This window comes from Fundulus heteroclitus, chromosome 20, assembly GCF_011125445.2.
Source record: "Fundulus heteroclitus isolate FHET01 chromosome 20, MU-UCD_Fhet_4.1, whole genome shotgun sequence".
Classification (NCBI taxonomy): domain Eukaryota; kingdom Metazoa; phylum Chordata; class Actinopteri; order Cyprinodontiformes; family Fundulidae; genus Fundulus; species Fundulus heteroclitus.
In genome coordinates, this window is record NC_046380.1 from 18,432,156 (window position 1) to 18,439,157 (window position 7,002).

The 7,002-nt window shown below is 39.7% G+C and overlaps 1 long non-coding RNA gene across 1 annotated transcript in view; it reads left to right on the plus strand.

Moving 5' to 3' along the window:
• LOC118567280 overlaps positions 1-3,838 on the plus strand; it is a 30,425-nt gene extending 26,587 nt beyond the window's left edge. Inside the window, exon 3 of the long non-coding RNA XR_004933561.1 lies at positions 3,526-3,838. This is a non-coding gene — a long non-coding RNA (uncharacterized LOC118567280). The remainder of the gene's footprint in view (positions 1-3,525) is intronic.
• Positions 3,839-7,002: the final 3,164 nt, after the last annotated feature.

The window sequence follows — 7,002 nt, forward strand, 5'->3', positions numbered from 1 at the left end:
TCAGTTGACAATCTCCACAGGTTTACAAGTGGAGAAAGTCAGTGTATCCAAAACAACTAGCTGTAAACACACTTGTGTAGTTCTTGTGGAGACTAAAACCCCAGTTAAAAAAAAAGTAAAAAACAAAGCAACTGGACTTGTTTTTCGTAGTTGAAGACGTTTCGCTTCCTCTCCAGGAAGATTTTTCAATTCAAAAACTGTCCATGTCCAAGCTTCGTGGAGAGGAAGCGAAACGCCTTCAACTACGAAAAACAAGTCCAGTTGCTTTGTTTTTTACTTTTTTTTTTGGAATGACCATGACCTGGATGACTGAGAATCTTCACCAGCATAAAACCCCAGTTCCATCAACCCTACTCAATTTGGCCCGCCTCACTCGGTTTACTTCAGCGCAGTTTGTGGCACCATTCAAATATGTCTAATTATAGCTCCTAGTTCCTGTTCCTTGACCTTTCATGAGGCCAATAGTTAGAACTCTATCGTAGGTAGGAAAGGTAAGAAAGCATGCGTAACGACGCCAACGTCATTACGCAACCAGGCCCACAGCCTTCCGAAAATGAACTATAAAGTGCACGCTCTCTTCTCCCCAGACATTTTCGTTAATTTCTGCGAGTTGTGGTGTGCTATTACACCATGTTACACAAAGAATTGTCAGATTCCTTATAGCTCCTTAGTGCCGGTAAGAGACATCGTGAGGTTGGCTGCTCTTTGTCTGAAAGGCAGACCGCAGCTGCCTTCTACCGCACCCAGTGGCTGGATCAGCGGCCATGAACACATTACCAAACACTCTTCAGAGACAAGACTTAGCAGCTTTCAGTGAGTGTAAAATGGAAGAGAACCTCGGTAAATCTACGGATCTGATACAGTGCGTCTGCATATAGAAAGCTGAAGTGTCCTTTTTCCTTTTCCCTTTAGGCGTGGTTCGTGGTTTGTAAATAGTAAAATGATATTTTGGTTTGACCCACTCTGTTCATGGTAATGTCTTTCTGGATTTCCTCAGAAAAAAACCTAGTTTCTCCTCGCCCCTTGGCCAATCACTGAAAAGCAGTGTGTTCACGTCAAGACTACACTCGATTCCACTCGGTTTGACCCTGCCCTTGAGCAGCGCTGGAGAAACCCACATTGGCCCTGAAAAAAATTGCTCCTGAAACACTCGCAAGTGGATGGAGTGGTGCGCAGACAAACTCCATTACCATTCCCCTCACTCTCCTAGGTGGTAAGACGAATTTGGGTCCTTGTGCGGTCTTCCTCATGTTGGTTTGAGTTGTTCGAAACTCTTTAATTTACCGTATTTTCCGGACTATAAGTCACAGTTTTTTTCATAGTTTGGCCGGGGATGCGACTTATACTCTGGAGTGACTTATGTGTGAAATTATTACACATTTTTACCGGTATATCATTACACCTGTTATTTTCACACCAAACCGCAAGAGGGCGCTCTAGGCCTGTGTTGAATAGGACGTAAGCGACATAGAAGCGGAAGTGCCGCAGCTTCTACCTCCGGAGTTAACAGAGTTTTTTGAAAGTGACAAAGGATGAAGATTTCACTGGATTTTAGTTATTTGGAGTGACACGGGCGCTTTGGTTAACTTCTTCGCATGTTATATATGCTATAGTTATCTGAATAGCTTTTAATATGTTATGTTAACATACCAGGCACGTTCTCAGTTGTGTCATGTAGCGTAAGCTAACCGTACAATTTTTCAGCCTGTTGTTGCCTCTGTTCTATTTTTATTTAAAATTGCCTTTCAAGATGACATGTCTGTTCCTGATGTTGTACATTATCATATAAATTTCCCCCAAAAATGCGATTTATACACCAGTGCGACTTATATATGTTTTTTCCTTCTTTATTATGCATTTTATGGCTTGTGCGAGTAGTACTCCGGAGCGACTTATAGTCCGGAAAATACAGTATTCTTTTAACAGTACAGCAAATAGTAGGTTTCATTACTGATAACCAAACCATTGCTGTGAATTTAACCTCAGTATGAATATATCAACCAATAAACACATATTGAAATGGTCTTTTAAAATACGATTAATAAAAAGGGATCAAATTATAAAGTAGTGCTTGTTGCCGTTATAACCCTTGGATCAGTTTGTGCTGTCGATGAGGCAAATTTATCCCCTATTCTTTAATAATAACAACTTAAAATGAACAGCGGTGGAAATTCTGCATCCCAATATGTGTTTTGATTTAGACTTTTCAGAAGAATCACTGTGCATTTAAACCAAGAATATGTGTGTAATCTGTACTCATTTTGTGAAAACCCATCTAACCAATGAAGCCCAGAGACGATGGTTGCACGACGTCTGGTGAATTCAGTGGTTCTTTGAGGACCAGTGAAGGCTTTGATAGATGACCGTATTCTCTGAAACAGGCAGAGAACAGACAGTGATTAATTCTCTATGACTGATTGGTTGGAATTAGTAAAAAAAAAAAAAAAAGCCAACATTATTTCCTCTTTTCTGTCTGGTAATGGCGTTTGTCCCAGACCACGCGCCTTAATGCATCTCTTGCCCATGCTCTGCACGCAGAGCTGAGTGGTTGCGATGCAAATCACAAAGCCGCTCGCTCACTTACCCGGGTCTTATCATTTTAGTGATCCTCTCATAATGACACCGAAGAAGAGAGCAATTAATTGTCTTACACTGACAGCCGTTTTTGGCGAGCGTTTATTCCGAACAGATGAAAGGGAGCGAAATGACACATGAGCTAATCAAAACTGGATATTAAGTATTGAATTGAAGCAGGCTTCTCTCAACAGTGAATTCTTATAAGGCTCTTTAATGTTGGGCTATATAGATCAAGCTCATATTAACCTTTCAGCCGTGCTCCTCTTTCCCAGCATTCATTGCTTCTTTTCCCCTGATTGTCACAAAACAAGCAGTCACTGTTCTACATCTAAACGTGTACAAAACATACAGCATTTTGGTAAATGTGGCTTGTTTATCCTTGAAAAGAAACCATTAGTCAAACAAACAAAAAGCAGCGCGCGAGCAGACGTTACCGGCAAAGGCATTAAAATCCGCTGCAGCTCTCTGCCAGGTTAGTAATTGCTCTTTTTATGGTGGTAATTATTTCCACTAAGGTGCACGCCGTTGCCGACTGCAATTATACATGTGCCCGCTATCGCAGTTTGGAAGGGGAATGTAGGTGGGGAGTTGTGGGAAGTATTCTGAGACATTGTGTGTTTTGCATGTGTGGATGTGGGTGTATGCGTGTGGGATGTGCAGCGAGTGAGAAAAGAGAAAAACTGACTCTGCTGCAATTTGAACAATTTCTAACGACACAACAAAGCAACAAAATTCAAACACCGGTATGATTTAGAGGTGTTTTTTTTCCCCCCTCTTTTGTTTGCCCTCGGTTAAGTCCACGGATCAGTAGCACAATCCTGCTGAAAGGCGTTGAACAGAAAAAGAACAGCATGTAAGACATGATAAGGCGTGCAACCTACAAAATTCTTTCTCACTTTGTCCGCTGTCCTTGTTTTGTTTTTCCTTTTTGCTCTCTGTTTGTTTCAGACAGTGTGACCTGCAGGACTGGCCTGCTAAACCCCATTACACACACAACTCTCACTGATAAGGTCTCCGTTGGGAAAAAAGATGCAGACAGCGCTTGCCAATGTTCCCCCAGATGCTGCGAGGACAGAGAAAGCTCCTGTGCAGGAGAACGGAGAGCAGAAATTGACGTGGATGATTGAGTAAAAATGCAGGAAAAGCAGCCTTTCAGCACGCTCAGCTGATCTGAGAGGAAAAAACAATCGCTATTTGCATATATTTATTGAAATGTCTCGCTGCATCTTTGTCCTATTGCAGGAGCATGACGTTAGGGAGTTGGTGGGTTTTCATATAAATAAATGTCCTTGTTCACTGCTGGAGACATTTCTTAGTGTCTTTCATAGGCAAAAGGTCTGTTAGACTATATGGAAAATAGATGACAGAAAAGAAAGTGTAGTATAACAATATAAGGTCTTTATACACAAACGCACAGATATACTATATTTTCGGACTATAAGTTACACTTTTTTTCACAGTTTGCCCGATCCTGCAACTTATAGTCAGGTGCGACTTATATGTCTATTTTAAATTGCAAATCATACCGAACAACATGAACCAAGTAGTAAACATTACAGATTATATAGCCACAAGAGGGCGCTCTAGGCTTGTGGAAACTATATGCCGCTCCTCTACCACTTACAATTCAATCAAAACATTAACTTATAAACAACAAAGACTGAAAACATGTACATATGTTTTTTTTGTTTTTTTTGCTGTTTCAGTATGCATTCAGTTTGAGTGGTGCAGCCCGAAGTGCCCAAACCGCAACAGAACCCTGTTATTGTGCTGTCAGTGAAGCTAATAACAGCTAGCGCTAGCTTACAGTTCTGTTGTCCGGACGTTTTACAACTTTGCTGATGCACGTGAGCTTTATGTTGCTCTGAAACATCCGTGTCTTACTGTTAGCTTAGCATGTAGCACTGTTGCGCTCACGGTCTAATGCTCTGACAAGAGTAGCACTACTTCAGCATATTTTTACTCAAATCAAAGTAAAAAGTACTCAACCAAGAAATTAGTAAGAGTAAAACAGTATTTGGTAAGGAGGCTACTCAAGTACTGAGTAAATATTTATAATTGACTTTATATTTTAAAATGATGTTATCGGTCAGGCAAAAAACATAAAATTATGTACAAATTCTGATATTTAACAATTAACTTTTTGATTTTTTTATAAACAATAACAATTACTAAGTAACAAATTCAGGCAAAATAATCTCTCTCTTATCTAAACAATGTTTTTCAACATAAAACTTATGAAACCAAGCAGTTAATGCATATACAGTAAGTTAGGACAGTGCAAAACACTTCCAATAACAATATTTACTGTTTACTGTAAGATTATTTCACATGTAAATGGCCTGATGAGGTCAGCAGTTAGAAAATACCATTAGAACAACAAAGTTTGAGTAAAAGCGAGAAGTCTCATCCTAATACAAACTGTAAATGTGTGTCTCTCTGGTGCAATTTTGGTTGAAACAAGTTTGTTCTTTATTCAGTAAAGTTACTTACAGTGGATAGAGTAGCCAGAAATTTTACTCAAGTAAGAGTAGCGATACTTCTTAATATTTACTCAAGTAAAGGTATGAAGTACAGTGCAGTAAACCTACTCCTAGAAGTACATTTTGTTAAAAAAAGTTACTAAAATAAATGTAATGGAGTAAATGTAACTAGTTACAACCCACCTCTGTATACAGTAATGTAAATATAACAGAATCAGTAAACAGTAGAGAACATGGAGTGATTTGGCATCCAGAATGTGCTTTGCTTTGCTGAAGACAGAAATGCTGCTTGACAATTTGCCATACACGTCTTTTATACGAGACTTCCTGTTTGTTCTACCATCAGTTGTTACTGATGGTAAAGTGCTTTCATATACTCTTTCCATATCCACCCCATCTTAAGTTTAATAATGATTTGTTTCTGTGAAACCATATCTTCAGTTTGCGCATTTCAGTAGTGATAATCCCCAGTAGATCATATAATCCCCCCAGAACAGAAAGTACTTGTCATCTGCAAACAATACTAATTTTAATATTTAGCTGCTGAGATGCTTGTTCTAAATCATATCGACAATCAGAAAGTGATTTGTGTTTATTTATTTATTTTGTCTAGTTTATTATTAAATAGTAGCCTATTTATAGAATTCTGGTAAATAGTGGAAGTAAAGAAACATGTCTATAATTTGTGAAGTGGTGTCTCTCCCCAGTTTTATATAGTGGCAAAACATTTTTTATTTTGTCAGACAATTTACTAATTTGGAATGATAAATTACAGATGTATGTTTGTAGTTCTGAAATCACTTCAATTACTTTTTTCAAAAGATAGTTTTCATGTCAATTTCAGTTGAATCAGTAATTGTTTTACATTTGCATTTATTTGCAATATTATTAAAATTTCCTCTTTTGTAAGCCATGGTTGATCTCTGTTTCTTTCTGTGGTATATTTTTATTAGACAATTTTCATCATATGATAATGTGAATATTCTTAAAAAGTTTCATATGCCATATACCCTGGCATTTTTCACTGGTGGTTGCTGTTAAAGACTGTGAAAACTGGTAGGTGGTCACTAATGTTATTAATAGTCCACCCACTCCTTATTTTCAATATCATTGGCAAATATATTATCCCTTAAAGTGGCACAAGGGATGTAATTCTACAAAGCCTGGTGATTTTTGGGTGTAAACTCATGCTGTACATTACATTCATATGAGATTCATAAGATTCATGAATAACTGCACATGTGCAAGACCATCTTACCTGCTCTTTCACTCCTCAGTGGAATCACATGAAAAACTCTCCCAAATACATCCATCCAGCTTATCCGGGGTCGGGTCGCGGGGGCAGCAGCTTCAGTAGGGAGGCCCAGACGTCCCTCTCCCCTGCCAGTTGGGCCAGCTCCTCAGGAGGAATCCCAAGGCGTTCCCAGGCCAGCCGGGAGACATAGTCCCTCCAGCGTGTCCTGGGTCTTCCCCTGGGCCTCCTCCCGGTGGGACGTGCCCGGAACACCTCACCAGGGAGGCGTCCAGGAGGCATCCTGACCAGATGCCCGAGCCACCTCAACTGGCTCCTCTCGACGTGGAGGAGCAGTCCACACTCATTGGTGAAACTAAACAACTACATAAACGCCTGATACAGCACATGAAGGCCAGCAAAAAAAAACCAACAGCAGGTTTCTTAAGTGTGAGCCATCAGAATTGAAAAAGACTCCTGGACGGGTGTCAAAAAGTTTTCAGAAAGAACCAAACAAAAGTCCGGTCGCCTTCAATTTAAGCCTGTTTGCTGTTGCGATGACCCGAATAAATGAGAATTTGCACAGGCAAGTCCAACTTCTCTTATACTGCATCTGACCTGCTGCTACTAGTCCGATGCAATGTGCTAGCATCTGTAATCTTTTCCCTCTGTCTGCGTAATGCTTTTCTTTCCTCTGTTTTTTGTTTTATC